Below are 21,836 nucleotides of genomic sequence, written 5' to 3'. Positions count from 1 at the left end.
ACTTTTAAAAGGATGTGTATTCAACAATTTTGTAGCATAATATACAACATAAAACCATTGTATCAAGTACAGCATTTGTATAGCTCAACTTTCCAATATGCTTATAGATTTAGGACCTGCTTGGTCAATCAGTAACAGAGAACACTGAGTTCAGATCTCCTACTGAAAATTTGTTACCTTCTCCTTATAATTCAGTTAATCCTAGCTTTATAAAAAAATTTAAACCAGACTTCAGATATAAATTAGAAATTGTATCTTTCAGAATATTTTAACCTTTTATCAAATTGTTGTAATCTTTTTTATCTGTAGTAATGCTTTTCATTCTTAAAGTGTTATTTCTTACTATATCTATCTAAGCTTACTTTTGATTATTACTTGGCTGATACATTACTTTTCACTTGTTATTTTTAACCATTTTTAAATTTATAACTTAGGCATAGCACTTACAAACAGCATATACCTGGATTTTTGGAAATGTAGTGTGACAATCTTTGTCTTGGAACTAAAAAGTGCAGTGCCTTTACATTTATTGTAATTAAAGATATACTTGAATTTATTCCTATCATCTTACTTTGTGTTCTTCAGTTTTTCCACATTTACCAAGCTTCCTTCTGAAAGGAAAGTTTTGTTCCAAGTACATCCTTTCACTGTGAATGCCACATTTCCAGGATTCTGTGACCAGGGCTCGGTCAGATCCAGTATTTTTCTGGATTTACGTTTTCTTATTTCTTCCTTCTGAAGATTTAGGTTAGTATCTTTCCAGGTCAGCAATATATTTTACAATTATGTCAAATAATTAGATTGAGCTCTTTAGATTACACATATTTTTAAATCCTAGATGATTTTTTTCAAAATATTTGTTCTGCCATAATGCCAGAAATGGAAGTCATGTTCTTCTTCTATATAAACTTAACATTTCCTTCAAAAACCACAAAGTGGTCAGGCATTTTGGCAAGATGTCTTTTCTTCCCTGAAGTTTGAAAAATAAAATTTCTTCCCTGGTGATAAATATGTTAGCACCAATGGCTGCAGTTAGAAAACAAGATATTTTGTATTATTTTATTATGGTTTTTAAAACAAATCAGAATAGAAAAATGTCCAAACTCTACCATTCTATGCAAATTCTTAGAAACAGGCAAATTCATCTGTCAAATCTTTCTAAACCGCAAAATAATGATGTGCTAAATAAAGCAGCAACATTTTCAACTCGCTCCTTTTGACTTAGTCATCTTCTCATGGACTAAATGGAAAAGGCACTAATATCTGTTTATCTGTTTACTTCTGCTGCAAAAATAAGCTACCCTAAAATGGAGTGGCTCCAAACATTAACTGCTCATGAATCTATGGGTCAAGATGGGAGGACCTTCGGGTCTCAGCTGGGTTCCCTCAAGCATGTGTGGTCAGGTACAGGTTGGGTAGGTGGCTCTGCTGATCTTGGCTGTTCTGTCTTACATATTTTTGGTCAGCTGGCTGATGACTGGTCTGAGAGGGCCAGACTCAAGTAGAAGGACTTGGCTTTGCTCCACTTAGCTGCTCCCCTTCCACCAAGTGAGCCTGTTCCTGTGCTCACAGCAGTGGCAGAGTTCCAAAGGGAACAGAAGCAAGCAAGAGCTCTTAAGGCCCAGGCTGGGAATTGGCACACCATTACTTCTACTGTACTCTATTGGCTAAAGCAAATCCCAAGGCCACCCACATTCAAGAGCTGGGAAAACAGATTTCACTTCTTAATAGGAACAACTACAAAGTCTTACTGCAAAGAGTGTTAGATACATGGAGCTTGGGGGCACTGTTGCATTTACTCAGCCATAATCTGTAAGCATAAAATGTATGTTTGCAGTTGATATTTCATAAGATGCCATCTTAGTCATGTCTGAAAATTTTATTAAAACCTATATAAGGTTATGAGAAACTCTAGAACCTCCCTAGGGTGGTCAAAACTCTTACCCAATTTGAAGGTATCCTCCATTTAACTGACTTGAGGTCAGTTTTTTTGTTTGTTTGTTTGTTTGTTTGAGACAGAGTCTCACTCTCTCCCAGGCTGGAGTGCAATGGCGCCATCTTGGTTCACTGGAACCTCAGCCTCCTGGGTTCAAGTGATTCTCCTACCTCAGCCTCCCGAGCAGCTGGGATCACAGGAGCCTGCAACCACACCTGGCTAATTTTTGTATTTTTAAGGACAGATGGGATTTCACCATATTGGCAAGGCTGGTCTCAAACTCCTTACCTCAAGTGATCCACCCACCACGGCCTCCCAAAGTGCTGGGATTACAGGCATGAGCCGCTGTGCCCAGCCAACGTCAGTTTTTTTATATGAAACTGGAATAGTAGACAGTTAGTTAAGACGTTTTCTCCAAAGGGCACTGAAAATCTATTAAAGGCTTTCAACTGAGGAAGTTAGATCATTACTTTTGAAATCTTGGAAGACCACCCGGACTTCAAGGGGGAACATTATTAGATTGGCATGAAGCAGATTAGAGTCAGAAAAATATTCTTTTAGCAGGTTGTAAGTTATACAACAGTTTAAACCAAAAGATGATAGTGCCCTAGGATCAAGGTATTGACAGTGAAAATGCACAAGAGTGGGCCAGGCATGGTGGCTCACACCTGTAATCCCAGCACTTTGGGAGGCCAAGACGGGTGGCTCACGAGGTCAGGAGATCGAGACCATCCTGGTTAACGTGGTGAAACCCCATCTCTACTAAAAATACAAAAAAAAAAATTAGCTGAGCGTGGGGGCAGGCACTTGTAGTCCCATCTACTCAGGAGGCTGAGGCAGGAGAATGGCGTGAACCCAGGGGCCGGAGCTTGCAGTGAGCCGAGATCGCACTACTGCACTCCAGCCTGGGCAACAGAGCAAGACTCCATCTCAAAAAAAAAATAAATAAAGCACAAGAGTTGACAAAATTTGAGGGCTAGTTAGGGGTGGAACTGAGTATACTGTTAAATGGGTATTCAACACAATTACTAAGTGCCAAATACTCTGGTAGGTTCAAGGGAATCGATAGTCCATCTACTCATGAAACTTTGAGCTTAATGAAGAACAGAGACATGACTCAAAAAAATCACATGTTCCTCAAAGGATGATTGAAAACCATTTGCTTTACCCTTAGTCCAACAATAGCTTAATTGCAAATTGATCCAATTTATTGACATATCTTTAATACTTCAAAGGGATTAAATAATTATTAGCACATTAATAAATTATTAGCACACTAAATAATTATTAGCACATTACAGAATATATTCCTTAATACATATATAATATATTCCTTAATACATATACTAAATTATAAAATATATTCTCTTTGGATAAAAAACAAGTTATTAATGAGCTGCTTGATTATTTTACATGAACAATCTCAAATATTTTGTAAAATAGAGAAAGGGTATAAACAACAAAGAAATGAGCATGTGGATGAGTAATAAATATGAGATCCTTGGAGAATAAGCTATCACAGTAATTTCTGATTAGTAGTAGAGAGATAATATAAGATAAGGCCATTTATAATGTTAACATGATAGGATGCAAAAACTCTGTTTTGTCTTGTTTGAACAGAGACTCCTTTAAGACTCTGATAAAGTTATGGGCCAGAAAATGTATACACACAGAAATTTAGCAAGTAGTTTCAGAGAGTTCACAGACACTCTCTCTCTCAGATGCACATCACTTTATAAAACAAACAGCTCTGGACTAGAATCCAGCTGATACAGTTCTTTCATCAGTGGAAGAAGGAAGGTGAGCTCAGTTACTTTTCAAAGTCTATTTTCAAGGCTCTCTGGGATGATGCCTGGAAAGGCAGATGAGTAGAAAGAACCTTGCACTGAGAATTGGGTGCAGCCTAAAAACACAAGGGAATTCAGGGAAGGACACACACACACACACACACACACACACACACAAGAAAAGGCCACTCTTTTTGATAATTCAGCCTGCGACTAGTTCTGATCCTACCTGCAGGCATTCTGAAGGTGATTCAGTTTGCACTGCCAACCAAATCAGAGCAATGATAATGTTGTAAACTATGAATTCTTAAATTTGAAATCATGATAACTGATAAACAAACTTTATAAAAACCAATTTATTCTACTTCTATCCCATGGTCCAGAAGGAGATCTGAAGACCCTTCCTATGAAAATCACAAACACTCTATCTTTCAAAAGTACTGTAAGTCAGACTGACCTAAATTCAAATCTCCACCCTACCAATTCTAGCTGGGTTAACCTCTATCAGGTAACTAAAGTCTCTGATTCTGATTTTCTTCATCTGCAAAAAGAGGATTATAAAAATTTCCTCTGCTTTAAAGAGTTATTGGCAAGATAAGATGAAACAACGTATGCTGAGTGCTTAGCACAGTAAAAGGCAGCTGTACCAACCACCACCACCAGAAGTGAAAGGCAAAATCACAATTCTCAGCTAAATATTTATGTTATTTCTACTCCTGTTCCCCACTCTCAAGCTAAACTTTGATGAAGAGAGTAAGTTTCTTGTTTCCAAGAGAAGGCAAAGCTATACTTGTTCCCATATGAAAACATAGAATAAATTTAGTGAAAGAATTGTTCTTGCATCCTAGAATAGAAAACTACACAAAAGACTATCATGTTCCCTCTGCATGCTATGAAGAAAATATTCCTCTATGGAAGGGGAAATACTTTTTTTTAATAAAAAAAATCTATGGAAAGATGTCATCCTCCTCAATCCTTCCATGGGAAGAAAAAAAAAAAAAAAGTGAGGGGGACAGTGGCACAGGAACCTTTTTCAGGCCAGTATTTCCAAACTGGCTGTCCATTAGATTCCCTACACAGCTTTCCACGCTTTCTTGAGTTTGAAATCCAGAATCACAATCTTTTAGAGATAAGAATCGGATATTTTCCAAAGTCTCACTAATTTAGTCAGCTGCATAGCCAGGGTTGAGACACTGTCTTATCCCCAAGTCTTTCCTTTCACTTATAAACCACTATAGGATATCTCAGCCTATTTAACAAAGATTATTTTTAGAGCTAAAAAGCACCTTAGCCATCAGATGAGGTGAGACCAACAGCCTTATTTTATGGCTGAATAAAAAAGGCCTAGAAACGTTGAAATATTAGGCCAGGTGCAGTGACTCATGCCTGTAATCCCAGCACTTTGAGAGACCAAGATGGGAGAATCACCAAGGTCAGGAGTTCGAGACCAGCCTGGCCAATATGGTGAAACCCCATCTCTACTAAAAATACAAAAATTAGTTAGGTGTGGTGGTGCACACCTGTACTCCCACCTACTCAGGAGGCTGAGGCAGAAGAATCGCTTGAACCTGGGAGGCAGAGGTTGCAGTGAACTGAGATCACACCACTACAATCCAGTCTGGGTGACAGAGTACACCTCTATCTCAAAAAAAAAAAAGTTGAAATATTACACTTGACCCAGCCTATAACTTGAACCCAGCTCCTCTCATTGCCAAATTCTTGTGCAGAAGATAACCTATGCAGTAACTTGCCAAACGCATGACCTGAATCTATTCATGAGGAAACATCCAAACCAAAACAAGAAAGCATGTGTTTGTGGGGGAGAGACCCTATATCCTTTAACAATAGTAATGTTACAGCCAAATTCACAGAGACAGTAAGCAGAATGGGGGTTTCCAGGGACTGACAGGACTGGAAAACGGAGTTAGAAGGTATAGTTTCAGTTGCAGAAGATGAAAATATTCTGGAGATAGATGATGGTAATGGTACAAGAATGTAAACATACTGAATGCCACAGAACTACACACTTGAAAATGGCTAAAATTGTCCATTTTATGGTACACACATTTGGCCACAATAAAAAATGGCAATATTATGCAAGGCAAAATTTAAGAATTATGATGTTGCATCTTTTCCACACACAAGAATTTTCTGACTTTAAAAGCTAATTAAAATATTTTAGGGCTGGACCCAGTGGCTCAGGCCTATAATCTCAGCACTTTGGGAGGCCAAGGAGGGCCAATCACTTGAGATCAGAAGTTCAAGACCAGCCTGGCTAAAATGGTGAAACCCCGCCTCTACTAAAAATATAAAAATTAGCCGAGCGTGGTGGCATGCCTGTAATCTCAGCTACTTGGGAGGCTGAGGCATGAGAATTGCTTGAACCTGGGAGGCAAAAGTTACAGTGAGCCAAGATCGGACCACCGCACTCCAGCCTGGGTGACAAAGTGAAACTCTGTCTCAAAAAAAAAAAAAAAAAAAAATCATTTTAATGGTCAGGAGCAGTGATTCATGCCTGTAATCCCAGCACTACAGGTGGCCAAGGCAGGAGGACTGCTTGAGCTGAGAAGTTCGAGACCAGCCTGGGCAACACCGTGCGATCCCATCTCTACAGAAAAACAAAACAAAATTACCCAGAGGTGGTGGTGTGGGCTTGTAGTCCTGCCACTCAGGAGGCTGAGGTGGGAGGATTGCTGCCCAGGAGGTTGAGGGTGCAGTGAGCTATGATCGTGCCATCGTACTCCAGCCTAGGCATCAAAGAGAGACCTTGTCTCAAAATAAGTAAAATTAAAAAGTAAAAATAAAAATATATCATTTTAATGCATTGTTTTTAGGGCATATTTGCTGTTCTGCCTTGAATTTATGGAGACAAGTTAGAAGTACAGTACTCTTAAACTGCCAATTCTTGAATGAGAACCAATCAAAGATACATAATGCTTCAGCTATAGGGCCAACCTGATAGGAAAATTCTATTTTTTAGTAAATGAGAAACACACATATATACTTAACAGCACGTTGCATGTTTTTTAAAAAGTCAAAAATTATGAATAAAATAATAATTTGTATTATTTTGTCATTTTATATAAGATATCCCATAAAAATATTTTATGATAATCACTTCTCTTAGATACTGGATGAATACCACAAATAACAAGTCTATAACTAATTATATTCAAATTCAGTCTAGGAATTCCAAACAATCCATATGGTTGGTATAACCACAGTAGTTTCAATGTACAGAGTTTTTTTTTTAAGTATCAAACTTTGTATTAAAAAATGATTTTTCACTGTATAGTACAGTCTTGCCCATATGCACACCAATTTAATAATACAAATATATCATGAGATATAGTTAGTAAACAAAATATTTTTCTACATCTAATTCTATAATAATGGGGAAAAAATTTAAAGATCTCCTGGACCAAACAACAGAAAAAGCAAATTCACTGGATACTAGAAAAATAAGAATCAAATGTACTTATTTTTATTTTTATTTATTTTTTAGACGGGGTCTCGCTCTGTCACCCAAGCTGGAGTACAGTGGTGCCAACATGGTTCACCATAGCCTCGACCTCTGAGCTCAAGTGATCCTCCTGCCTCAGCCTCCTGGAGTAGCTGGGACAACAAGCACATCCCAGCATATCTGGCTAATTTTTTAAAATTTTTTTTATAGAGACCAGGTCTAGCCATGTTGCCCAGGCTGGTTTCAAACTTGTGGGCTCTAGCAATCCTCCTGCCTTAACCTCCCAAAGAATCAAATTTAAACACTCAAATAAATCCAAATGTTTTCCTTGACAATTTTCATTAATACCTTAAACATTTTAAAAGTCCCTTGTTCTGTTCTATTCTACCAGGAAGTATGAGGTACTGGTAAAGAGCACAGGATTTACAACCATATGACCAGTTCAAATACTAGCTCTACCATTTACTTGCTGGATTATCTTTCAAAGGTTACTTAATCTTGCCTTGCCTTAGTTTCCTCATTTACAATCACTACCTAAGATTGTTAGGAAGAGTGAATAACAAAATAGATCCAGAAACATAACACATAATTCATCTATTTTTGCTATTTAAATTGTCATTTTTGGTTTTCAAAATCTGGAAATGAGAAGAAATTGTACGAAAAAATCTATTAAACCTGAATATACAATGTGAAACTGCTATACTTCAATAAATTCATTAAAATAGAGGACAAATGGTAGAAATATCTCATATAAATAACAGTCAAAGAGTTGATCATCTTAATTACATAAGGAACTCATACAAAAAGTGGGCAAAGGATATGAACAGACATTTCTCAAAAGAAGACATTTATGCAGCCAACAGACACATGAAAAAATGCTCACCATCACTGGCCATCAGAGAAATGCAAATCAAAATCACAATGAGATACCATCTCACACCAGTTAGAATGGCAATCATTAAAAAGTCAGGAAACAACAGGTGCTGGAGAGGATGCGGAAAAATAGGAACACTTTTACACTGTTGATGGGACTGTAAACTAGTTTAACCACTGTGGAAAACAGTGTGGCGATTCCTTAAGGATCTAGAACTACAAATTCCATTTGACCCAGCCATCCCATTACTGGGGATATACCCAAAGGATTATAAGTCATGCTGCTATAAAGACACATGCACACGTATGTTTATTGCGGCACTATTCACAATAGCAAAGACTTGGAACCAACCCAAATGTCCATCAAAGACAGACTGGATTAAGAAAATGTGGCACATACACAGCATGGAATACTATGCAGCCATAAAAAAGGATGAGTTCATGTCCTTTGTAGGGGCATGGATGAAGCTGGAAACCATCATTCTCAGCAAACTATCGCAAGAACAGAAAACCAAACACCGCATGTTCTCACTCATAGGTGGGAATTTAACAATGAGAACACTTGGACGTAGGATGGGGAATATCACACACTGGGGCCTGTCATGGGGTGGGGAGATGCGGGACGGATAGCATTAGGAGATACACCTAATGTAAATGATGAGTTAATGGGTGCAGCACACCAACATGGCACATGTATACATATGTAACAAACCTGCACGTTGTGCACATATACCCTAGAACTTAAAGTATAATTTAAAAAAAAATTTTTTTAAACAAATTAGTAATAAACTAAAACTGTAATAGACAAATTTGCAAAAGCATGAAGTTTAAAAAAAACAAAACACAAAAAACGCAGAACCTGTTCTGAAATGTATGGGAGGCCACTGGTTTGGACTGAGCTTCTGCACTAGGCCCAATATACCAGACAAGACCAAAATAGAGTCACTCAGAATGCAGTCATTATGTGGCTAGGAGTCACACAATCAAACTGAACTTTGAAATGGGCCTGTTTTCAGAAAAAAATAAAACAGGAGACGCACAGCAGCCAATGAGGAGGAGCCTAGTTTACCTGGGCCAGTGTAACAAGAAAGTCCTCTCTGTTTTAATTCTATAAGGAAAGTTACTTTGAAATGACCAATTCACTTTTCATCTCCTGTTTCTGCTTTCTTCAGCCCTTTCTGGCCTATAAAAATAATGTCCTCTGCTCAGCTCATGGGAGCACCTTTTCTAAATGTTTAGATGAAATGTTACCGATTCATGAATTGCTAATAAAAACCTAATATATTTAAACTAAATTTGTTGCAATTTTGGTTTTTAACAAATCTTAGAAGGAATAAAAAAACAGCACATTAAAACAATGGAAACCAGTCCCCCCTATGCTCCTGAAACAAATATTAGTCATACAGCATTCCTGAAAGCAATTTTGCAATATGCTTAAAGAGCCTTTAAAAATGTTCTCATCCCTTGATCTAGTTATTCCACTGTCAGGAATATATCCTAGAAATAAAACCTGAAATAATAAAACATAAGATGATACAAGATGGTAGAGCCATTAAAATTGTTTTTTAGAAGACCATTCATCAATACAGGCAATACAATTCCAATTTAAATGCATATACACACACACATGCACACAAACACAGGAAATATAAAAGTGCTGATACTGAACTGGTGTAATTTACCTTTTGCTACCAAATCTGTCTAATAAGCATAGATTATTTTCACTAATAAAAATATTGTTTTAATTACTCTATTATTAATAAATATTATACTTCTAGACATATATAAAATGTATCTCAATGTATTTGATAGTTGATATCTCTGGAAAAATATGTTTGCATTTCAGTTACTACTTTCCTTGGCCTCACTTTCTTATAGTTTAAAACCTTAATTTACCTGCTGAGCCATTCCCACTCTTCTGGCAAATCTTCAAAAAATAGACATTATAATTCATACTAGGAGTAGGGAATGTAGGAACTAGATTAATCTAAATTAATCCTAAAATTTATTTCTAGAGAAAGGTGGCTATAGGCACCCACTCGCTCTCTCTTTGCAGAGCCTAGTGCATAGGCAGTGGTTTTCTCTGCTTTCTGACTTACTTCAGTTCACTAACAGGAAATGCCAACCCTGAGGCCAATCCATCTGACTGGTTCTCTAACCCCATCCCAACTCCTGGTAAAAGGCCCCTTTCCTCTGGGGTTAATTTCTGATCCCATCGACAACTGGAAGCATGACTCAAAAATGAACAAAACCTTTTCCAAACCCCTCACCCTGGTACCATGGGAGGTTCCTGATGCCCTGCCCCACACCTCAAATACTAACCTTTGGAAAGAGACAGCAACCCAAATCAAGACCTATTATTTCTGGCTTACTCCCCAACCATCTCTCTCCATGAAGAAAATTCTATGATTCTAATACTTGAATCATTGTGAGTTTTTAAGCACAGTGGCATAATATGTGGTCCAACTGAAACTTAATGTGCTGAAAATTTAACCTCATAACACCTAGCCAGGGGAAAAAATATACATTGTACTTATAGCCCCCAAAGGAGTAATACTAATCCTTGTAAAGTACATTATTTCTGCTTTCTTAATTAAAATTATGCTACCATCTTTTAATATGGGCATTTTTAAGCAAGCAATGAAACATTTTATAAATATGCAAAAGGAACTTTCTGAAAACTTTACTGAGTAGATTTATAAGGATTTCAAGTATAAAAAATTTCTGATAGAGTTCACTGGCGTAAAGTCAAACCCATCAAGAAGTGTAACATGTATTCATCCTGCATTTGTTCATGTGTTATTAGAAAAGATACATCAAAAGTAAAGTACATCTTCCCATCATTATTATGAGCCAGTTCAAATTGTTCAAATAGTATTACAGGTTTTCAGTATAGCACTGAAGTAAAGATCAGGAGGTCTCAATGTAATTCCAACTCTACCATTTACTATCTACATAATCCTGGGTAATTTTCTTAATTTTCCAATGCTTCAGTTTTAACATCTATAAAATGGGAATATTAACAGAACAGTTTTCATAGACTTGTGAAAAACAAATTGAATTCATTTAAAGCAGTCGTAATAGCATTTGAACATTTTAGCACACTATAAAAATAGCTACAATAGGAGCAAATGCTTAGAAAAGAGTCTCCAAGTTAACATTCACTAATATACATGGGTCAGAGGTGGGGCCTCTGAAGTCCACACCACCTGTTTCACATTCGCCCTCTAAAATCAGTGACACCAACTAGAACTATCAGCATGAAAAGTGTAACGGATAGATTTGCTTTAAAATGCATAATTTTGTAATCTAGTTTGTATTAACCTAAAACATGTTATCATGATGATATCAGCAATGGTTGATAAAAGGTTATTACCAACCATGTAAATGTTTGAGGAACAGACTAAGTGTGTAGGCCAACATTTCAAATGAAAAGCACAAGTTACTTTCTCATTATAGAACAAATCCACATCCACTTTGTCATGTTGATTTACACCAGTTTCTTTATCTTATGTGTTTTTACTGATAACTAAAGGAACAAGTGTAGATTCCATTCATCTTATAAAATGTATTATCTTTCTGTTAACTTCAGCATACCACAAAGTCAGAATGTCAGAAAGCAGTAGATACCCACCAAACATCTCAAACTCTTTAATAATTACTATGACCTTACCTTTATCAACAAGGCATGAAACGACCTTCCTTTCCTTTCACATCTAAGAAAGAGTAGGCTGAACTCCACCCTGTCAACAAAGACACAAAAACTGAATTGCTATTTGTGGCTTGAGAAAGGTTTATTATTATTTACCAGTTCAAATGCAGAATCATGGTAATACATAAAGAAATTGTGGGCAGGGGGTGGGGCGGGCAAGTACAGTTCTTCCACTTTTTTTTTTTTTTTTTTTTTTGAGACTGAGCCTCGCTCTGTTGCCCATGCTGGAGAGTACAGTGGCTTGATCTTGGCTCACTGAAAGCTCCACCTCTTGGGTTCACACCATTCTCCTGCCTCAGCCTCCCAAGTGGCTGTAACTACAGGTGTCCGCCACCACGCCTGGCTAATTTTTGTATTTTTAGTAGAGATGGGGTTTCACCGTGTTAGCCAGGATGATCTCGATCTCCTGACCTCATGATCCGCCTGCCTTGGCCTCCCAAAGTGCTGGGATTACAGGCGTGAGCCACTGCACCCAGCCCCATTTGTTATTATCAATAGAAAAGATATACCAAAAATAAAGCACATCTCTCCATGATTGTTATGAACCAGTTCAAATTGTTGAAATGGTATTACAGGTTTTCATTATAGCACTATAGTAGAGATCAAGAACACCTCAAAGTTCCAACTTTTGGTGTAATTTTTAACAAAGTTCTAACTTTTTACAAACTTTTAACAAAGTTCTAATGTTTGAGCTCCTAGCTTATGAATAAGAGAAAATGTAATATTCCATATAATAGAATTACAGATACCATATGATGTTTCTCTGGTATCTTTCCAAAAAGCAGCAAATACTAAGTCTTACTAGACTTACAATTTTGGGATGTTACTTAGTGCAAGGATTTTGATACTTAAATGCTAGCCACAGTTTTTTTTTTTTTTTTTTTTTTTTTTTTTTTAATAGTGTCTTGCTCTGTCTCCCAGACTGGACTGCAGTGGCGCGATCTCGGCTCACTGCAAGCTCCGCCTCCCGTGTTCACACCATTCTCCTGCCTCAGCCTCCAGAGTAGCTGGAACTACAGATGCCTGCTGCCACGCCCGGCTAATTTTTTATATTTTTAGTAGAGATGGGGTTTCACCACATTGGTCAGGCTGGTTTGAACTCCTGACCTCAAGTGATCCACCTGCCTTGGCCTCTCAAAATGCTGGGATTACAGACAGGCGTGAGCCACTGCACCCCGCCAATAGCCACAGATTTTAAGAGAAAATACATAAACTAGAATTTGATCTATAACATTTTTCTAATCAAGTTTACTTACTAAAAAATAGAAACCAAAAGATAATCGGATTTCTATAGCCTTTTGTTGGTATTCACATCAGCAACACCCTCTTCTACTAAAATGTATAAAATCACAATTAGATTTTAATTAGATATAAAACATATTTTTCTATATTTACATATGCTCCATCATTTCCATATTTTCCAAAACATAAACAAAAGAGACACAAACTTAAAGGAGAAGACTGAAAGCAGTATGGCTGTGGTAGTCAATTTTTTTTTTTTTTTTTGACACCGAGTCTCGCTCTGTCCCCCTGGCTGGAGGGCAGTGGCGCCATCTCGGCTCACTGCAAGCTCCGCCTCCCGGGTTCCCGCCATTCTCCTGCCTCAGCCTCCCGAGTAGCTGGGACTACAAGCACCCGCCGCGCCCGGCTGATTTTTTGTATTTTTAGTAGAGACCCGGTTTCACCGTGGTCTTGATCTCCTGACCTTGTGATCCGCCCGCCTCGGCCTCCCAAAGTGCTGGGATTACAGGCGTGAGCCACCGCGCCCGGCTGGTAGTCAAATTTTTAAGGTCAAAAATAAGACTACAGCAACACTTTTCATTCTAAAAATAGAATTACTATATGATCCAGCAATTCCACTGTTGGGTATATAAATCAAAAGAATTGAAAGCAGGATCTCAAAGAGGTATTTGCACACCCATGTTCATTGCAGTATTATTCACAACAGTCAAAAGCTGAAAACAACCCAAATGTCCACTGAAAGATGGATGGATAAAACAAAATGTGGTATGTGTGTATATATATACATACACACACATATATACACACACACATACACACATATATACATAAAATATTTCACCTTAAGAAGGAAATCCTGTGACATGCTACAAGTGACAGGATGAAACTTGAAGATATCATGCTAAGTATAATAAGCCAGTCACTACAAGACAAACACTCTATGATTCCACTTACATGAGGTATCTAAAGTACTCAAACTCATACAAACAGAGAGAAGGTAGAATGGTGGCTACCAGGGACTTGAAGAAAAGAAAATGGGGCTTGTGGCTTAATCTAGAGTTTCAGGTCTGCAAGATGAAAAAGTTCTGGAAATCTGTTGCACAATAATGTGAATATACTTAACACAGCTGAACTGCACTTAAAAATGGTTAAGACAGTAAATTTTATGTTACATGTTTTTTACATTAATTTTTTTAAACGCAATTAAGACATGTAACACACAGGAAGATAGAAGAAAGAATTCATGGTCGGACCGGGCACGGCAGCTCATGCCTGTAATCCCAGCACTTTGGGAGGCCAAGGTGGGCGGATCACGAGGTCAGGAGATCGAGACCATCTTGGCCAACATGGTGAAACCCCATCTCTACTAAAGAAATACAAAATATGAGCTGGGCATGGTGGTGCACGCCTGTAGTCTCAGCTACTTGGGAGGCTGAGGCTGGGGAATCGCTTGAACTCAGGAGGCAGAAGTTGCAGTGAGCCAAGATCGCGCCACTGCACTCCAGCCTGGAGACAGAGCAAAACTCCGTCTCAAAAAAAAAAAAAAAAAAAAAATTCATAGCCGTGAAGTATGGATAAGATTTATCCAAGCAGAAACAGAGATGGAAAATCCTGGTACAAGATTCAATCCGCAAAAAGTCATCTCCAAACGATGAAGGAAAAAAGCAAAAATTCATGTAAACCACCACCTAATGGGTAACTCAGATAAAAATAGAAAGGCAGATTGAGGGTTGTTTAGTAAGGTGGTCAGTACCTAAGGGAGAGTATCCCAAGTGACAGAACAAGTTCTGACCATATGAACCAGAAGTAAGAGGAAGTAGTCAGAAACCTGTTAGAAATTTTGCTCAATGCTGACCCAGGAAGTCTGGCTTATGGCAAAATGGCACAGGCTCAAGCGATCCTCCCACCTTACCCTCCCAAGTAGCTGGGACTACAGGCACGCTCCACTGGCATCCGGCATTCTTCTTTGATAATAAAAATGTTAAATATCATAAAAAGCCAGCAGATTCATCAATTCTTATAAAAGATGAAGACAAAATTTCTAATTTCTCATCTGAGAAGGTTTAAAAATTCATACTTCTACTTTAATCAAAAGTTAGAATATCAAAATTTATATTTCAAACAAATACTTGTAATCATCACTAAACATGTGCTATTGATAGGGGCTTTTATACTCTATTGCTTCTGGATTTATAAAATGATTTTGAAAAATATTTTTATATGTTTAGAGGGTATTTAAAACCAGTTTGGACTTGAAAGCTTTGTCTACAAATATTTACATTTATCTTTATTTAAATTATCATTTTTTTCTGAATTTCCAAGCCATATTCTAGGGCTTTGCCTTCAGAGCTAGAGAAGCTAAAAGATTTTAAAAGTGCCTTGTGAGGTCACAGAGAATGCCAGGGGGCCGGTAAGAAAAAGCAGACCTCACTGCCTGGATGTCAATTTTCTAGCTCCTAGGCACTCACTCACAAAAGCGCCACAGCTTAAAATGATTATAAAGATAGCATTAAGACAATTAAACAAATTACTTGGAATCAAGAGTACTTAAAACCTATTCCTAACCTGAATAAAAGGTACAACCTTAGAAATTGAGGTAAATTACAGAAAAGTGTTACAACATGAGTAAGCATTCATTTGTTTTCCTTTTGCAACTTAAAATTTTTCAAGCATTCTAGAATCAAACCTCGGGGTATTTCAGCAATGCATACAAACTAAGGAAGGCCTTAAAGTATTTCAGTAATGCATCAACACTCAAAGTAGCTTGTATATATAGGTAGTAAACTAAGTTGCTGAAAATTGTTTGACTATTTAGTATCCTTACTGGAGCAATCAAACCTTTTCTATATGTGTTTACCTTGTATTATCTTTTAAAATAATGGAATACTGAAGATCTTATTCTCTAGTATGAAATTGTAAGTGAACAATATAACTAATTATTAAATTCTGGAGTCCAAAAAATTCTAAAGATTCTGATGTAAAATTAAGTTTTTTCTTTTCAAAACAAAAATTCATGGAATATGTGAGGGGGGGGATATAGATTTCCTTCCTTCTTAGAAAGGGTTTTTAAAGAATAACAAGAGTACTTCATAAATCAAGAAACATGACATTGACAAAATATTAACAATCTTGAAGGTGTAAAATACTTATATATAAAATTATGAAATGCATATGAAGCCTTAAAATAGCAGAAAAGATTAGTAACAGTTCCATGTTCCAAACATGTCCATATTTTTACCATACCAAGACTAATATCTTACTTTACAAAGGATGTACACATTAGCTTATTTAATCCTCATAATAAGCACACAGTACTTTACATATAGCACAATGCAGAGCAGCAAAGAAACAGGTCTTGTGGTCAGGCAGTCCTTGGGTATGAATTCTAGCTTTATGTTTACTGGCTGTGTGACCTTCAGCAAGCTGCTTAACTTCTCTAACCCCTGGTTTTCTCATCTGTAAAATTGCGATAATGCCTGCCTCCAATTTACTACATGAATTAAATAACATAACGCACACAAAGCATTTAACCAAGTATCTCTTACCCCCGCCCCCCAAAAAATCATCATCATTTACAGATAAGTGTCTGTCTTTTTTTTATTATTATTATTATACTTTAAGTTCTAGGGTACATGTGCATAACGTGCAGGTTTGTTACATATGTATACTTGTGCCATGTTGCTGTGCTGCACCCATCAACTCTTCAGCACCCAACTACTCGTCATTTACATCAGGTATAACTCCCAATGCAATCCTTCCCCCCTCCCCCCTCCCCATAATAGGCCCTGGTGTGTGATGTCCCCCTTCCCGAGTCCAAGTGATGTCATTGTTCAGTTCCCACCTATGAGTGAGAACATGCGGTGTTTGGTTTTCTGTTCATGTGATAGTTTGCTAAGAATGATGGTTTCCAGCTGCATCCATGTCCCTACAAAGGACACAAACTCATCCTTTTTGATGGCTGCATAGTATTCCATGGTGTATATGTGCCACATTTTCTTAATCCAGTCTGTCACTGATGGACATTTGGGTTGATTCCAAGTCTTTGCTATTGTGAATAGTGCCGCAATGAACATACGTGTGCATGTGTCTTTATAGCAGCATGATTTATAATCCTTTGGGTATATACCCAGTAATGGGATGGCTGGGTCATATGGTACATCTAGTTCTAGATCCTTGAGGAATCGCCATACTGTTTTCCATAATGGTTGAACTACTTTACAATCCCACCAACAGGGTAAAAGTGTTCCTATTTCTCCACATCCTCTCCAGCACCTGTTGTTTCCTGACTTTTTAATGATTGCCATTCTCACTGGTGTGAGATGGTATCTCATTGTGGTTTTGATTTGCATTTCTCTGATGGCCAGTGATGATGAGCATTTTTTCATGTGTCTGTTGGCTGTATGAATGTCTTCTTTTGAGAAATGTCTGTTCATATCCTTTGCCCACTTTTTGATGGGGTTGTTTGTTTTTTTCTTGTAAATTTCTTTGAGTTCTTTGTAAGTTCTGGATATTAGCCCTTTGTCAGATGAGTAGATTGCAAAAATTTTCTCCCATTCTGTAGGTTGCCCGTTCACTCTGATGGTAGTTTCTTTTGCTGTGCAGAAGCTTTTTAGTTTAATGAGATCCCATTTGTCAATTTTGGCTTTTGCTGCCGTTGCTTTTGGTGTTTTAGACATGAAGTCTTTGCCCATGCCTATGTCCTGAATGGTACTACCTAGGTTTTCCTCTAGGGTTTTTATGGTATTAGGTCTAACATTTAAGTCTCTAATCCATCTTGAATTAATTTTCGTATAAGGAGTAAGGAAAGGATCCAGTTTCAGCTTTCTACTTATGGCTAGCCAATTTTCCCAGCACCATTTATTAAATAGGGAATCCTTTCCCCATTTCTTGTTTCTCTCAGGTTTGTCAAAGATCAGATGGCTGTAGATGTGTGGTATTATTTCTGAGGGCTCTGTTCTGTTCCATTGGTCTATATCTCTGTTTTGGTACCAGTACCATGCTGTTTTGGTTACTGTAGCCTTGTAGTATAGTTTGAAGTCAGGTAGTGTGATGCCTCCAGCTTTGTTCTTTTGACTTAGGATTGTCTTGGAGATGCGGGCTCTTTTTTGGTTCCATATCAACTTTAAAGCAGTTCTTTCCAATTCTGTGAAGAAACTCATTGGTAGCTTGATGGGGATGGCATTGAATCTATAAATAACCTTGGGCAGTATAGCCATTTTCACGATATTGATTCTTCCTATCCATGAGCATGGTATGTTCTTCCATTTGTTTGTGTCCTCTTTTATTTCACTGAGCAGTGGTTTGTAGTTCTCCTTGAAGAGGTCCTTTACATCCCTTGTCAGTTGGATTCCTAGGTATTTTATTATCTTTGAAGCAATTGTGAATGGAAGTTCATTCATGATTTGGCTCTCTGTTTGTCTGTTACTGGTGTATAAGAATGCTTGTGATTTTTGCACATTAATTTTGTATCCTGAGACTTTGCTGAAGTTGCTTATCAGCTTAAGGAAATTTTGGGCTGAGACAATGGGGTTTTCTAAATATACAGTCATGTCATCTGCAAAGAGGGACAATTTGACTTCTTCTTTTCCTAACTGAATACCCTTGATTTCTTTCTCTTGCCTGATTGCCCTAGCCAGAACTTCCAACACTATGTTGAATAGGAGTGGTGAGAGAGGGCATCCCTGTCTTGCGCCAGTTTTCAAAGGGAATTTTTCCAGTTTTTGCCCATTCAGTACGGGAACGGTGGCTCAAGCCTGTAATCCCAGCACTTTGGGAGGCCGAGACAGGCGGATCACGAGGTCAGGAGATCAAGACCGTCCTGGCTAACACAGTGAAACCCCGTCTCTACTAAAAAATATAAAAAACTAGCTGGGCGAGGTGGCGGGCGCCTGTAGTCCCAGCTACTCAGGAGGCTGAGGCAGGAGAATGGCATAAACCCGGGAGGCGGAGCTTGCAGTGAGCTGAGATCCGGCCACTGCACTCCAGCCTGGGCAACAGAGCGAGACTCCATCTCAAAAAAAAAAAAAAAAAAAAAAAGTGTCTGTAATTCAATAAACAGAGTGCACTTGAGAACTTGGGATGCTCAGCTCCTCACCTAAGGCTATTTCCATAGCTCCATAATTGTTTAAGAGCCTACCAAAAGACACCTTCCAACGGTAATGTGGGAAACTCCAAAATCTGAGGTAGGGTAACCTTTATAACACTTTGCTTCCAGAGTGAAGTCAGAATCCAATGCAAGACGAAATGCTGGGCAATTATCAATTCATCGTGCTAATAGAAGCTAATTTTTGCTGAAGACTATCAAACCCACAGAGAATGTAAACCCATCACGACCAAAACTTTCAGGTTAAGTCTAACATACTCAAGAAAAGTCAAATTAAATGGTAGAACACTAAATCATTTCTTATTATTCCCAATTCTCCATTCTCTAAGGCATAATGAAATGAGCAAGAGGACTGAGGGAAATAAAAGCTAAGGATGCTATTAATCCAAAACTTGCGCTGATAACTTAAGAGTTGGCAGTTTCTATCATAGTAGTAATTCCAATCACATGGAAAATAGCATAACCAAGTAAAGATGTTCTCTACCACAAGTGGTAAAACTCTCTCTCTCTCTCTTCTCTCTTCTCTCTCTTTCTTTCATTAAAACATTTCGAAAACTCTTGGCAGGAAGTAGAGAGAAAGGGAAGTCAATTCACTGAGAGCTCCACCAGTAAGACACTCCACAGACACAGTGATTAAGAGCTAGTGTATGACTACGAAGGTCTCTGAGAGCCAAAAACCTATTCTTCAAGAGTGCATTCCAAGTTTAGTGCAAGAAAATCATAAAAACAAGCCCAAATACGGCACTAAGTTCACACTGCAAGAACCCCTGTAACATGACTTTTATCCAAGTTTAAATGCAAAATTTAGCTAAGACTGATCAGAGTTTATAAAAATAGAATTTTAAAAGGCCACTTAGAACATGAAGCTAAATTTTCCTTAAAACCTAACTTTCTTTGCAACTTCTTCTCTAACATAACTTTGTAAATCTACTGACTACATAGCTTTTCAACCCTGCTACCCAGAAAGTTTGCTAAATATCCCTTGAAAGTACTATTAATAATGTTTTCAGTCTAAAAGATATTTGTTATCCTGTACACAAGTATTCAAATATTGACCAGGCCTCAACTCAAGGGGGAAAGTGGTACCTCTGTTCCTTACAACCATTTGGCTTTACATCTTTAGAAAAAATAAAGGCCAAACATACATAAAACATGAGCCATTTTATAAAAACTATTTTTTTTTTAATGAAATGCTTACATGATCTCAGGGAAAATAACAAATTAAAATGTTATAGATTATAAAAAGTATGCATACTTAGAAACACAGTCACATTTTATTTTATAACGAACAGGAGTATTTCAAATTCAAGTAGGTCTTTTGAACTCATTTAACACAGATGGAACATACCTCTAATTCAGTCAAACCTAAAAGAAGAAAAAGGAATACGATTTGGTTGAAGTATAGCCCATATGCAAAGCTGAATATTGAAGATACATGTTATCTGAATAGCATAAATATTTAGACAAAGTAGCTCAGATGAAAGAGCTGGCCACATACACTTAAAAGTCTACATTTGATCATTTAAGAGAACCCTCAAAGAAAAAAGGTATTTCAGCATGTGATCTGGAAGAAATTTTAGCATCACAGGAAATATCTGACTTTCTTCTGGTGCTCAGTAAAATAAAGGAAAAAGGTTTAAAGAAAAAGAAGTGTAAAATTGTTTTCATACAATATATGAATGATGATTCTAGATTTAAAAACCTCATGGAAGTTTTATCTTTGACATTTCAGAAAGTAAAACAAAAGTCACAAATTATCTGGCAAGTAGAAATACAAATTATTATTCTTCCTTTAAAGCAGAGAGAGAGAGAGAGAGAGAGAGAGAGTGTGTGTGTGTGTGTGTGTGTGTGTGTGAGAGAGAGAGAGAGAGAGATAGTAAAATTTAATTCAAATAAATCATGGAGTTTAATTTTAAAAAAGAGGTTCTAGAGAAATTTAAGATATAGTTTTCGACTGTTTAAGCCCTGTCCTCAGAATACTCTAATGTTTAATTGTTGAATGAGGACTCCATGGAGACACACACTACCATGCAAATAAGCAGTACCATAATAGAAATTAGCAGTTACAGAAGAAATTAAGCTACAGCATTCAAGCCTTCATGTTGTAGTCTACCAAACTGGGAATACTTGAGATGAAATATATGTTATAAAGTGATTAGGTAAACATAAATACTCATTCTCCTATGCAATACCTTTGATTAATAATAAGTCAAATGTGTTATGCTAAATTCAAACACTTACTTTCATGATCTAGGAATATTTTCACTGTGTTGTTGACAGCCTCAAGCACTAGCATTTGCCTTCCCTTTGCCTGGGATGGCCCTTCCCTCAGATCCAACTGTCCAATCCTGCTCATCCTTCAACACTGGAAACAAAGGACACTTATTGGTCCCTTCCAAGGAAATAGGATTTCATTTGGTCTCCCCACACCCAAATTCAATGACAGTGGGGAGTCCTCTTTTTTGCTAAATAAAAAAATAAGGTATCTGGGCATGGTGGCTCATGCCTGTAATCCCAGCACTTTGGGAGGCTGAGGCAAGAGAATTGCTTGAACCCAAAACTTCGAGACTAGACTAGGCAACATGGTGAAACCCCATTTCTACTGAAAATACCAAAAAAAAAAAAATAGCAGGGCACGGGCATGGTGGCACACGCCTATAGTCCCAATGTACTTGGGAGGCTGAGGTAGGAGAACCACCTGGGGCCCAGGGGGCTGAGTG

General features: G+C 37.6%; 1 protein-coding gene across 9 annotated transcripts in view; it reads right to left on the bottom strand.

Moving 5' to 3' along the window:
- The window catches only part of BMPR1B (bone morphogenetic protein receptor type 1B), a 395,286-nt gene that overhangs the window by 272,680 nt on the left and 100,770 nt on the right, over nt 1–21,836 (bottom strand). For 6 of the 9 annotated variants that reach the window (XM_078001799.1, XM_078001793.1, XM_078001801.1 and 3 more), the window contains 1 exon segment: nt 11,733–11,802. The exons of 2 other annotated variants lie outside the window; for them this stretch is intronic. The gene's annotated coding sequence lies outside the window, so the exon portion shown is untranslated. 9 annotated transcript variants of the gene reach the window in all.

The sequence above is a fragment of the Macaca mulatta genome, chromosome 5 (assembly GCF_049350105.2).
Source record: "Macaca mulatta isolate MMU2019108-1 chromosome 5, T2T-MMU8v2.0, whole genome shotgun sequence".
Lineage (NCBI taxonomy): Eukaryota > Metazoa > Chordata > Mammalia > Primates > Cercopithecidae > Macaca > Macaca mulatta.
Note: the sequence above shows the minus strand (reverse complement) of the source record. Positions and strands in the feature narration are given on the sequence as shown.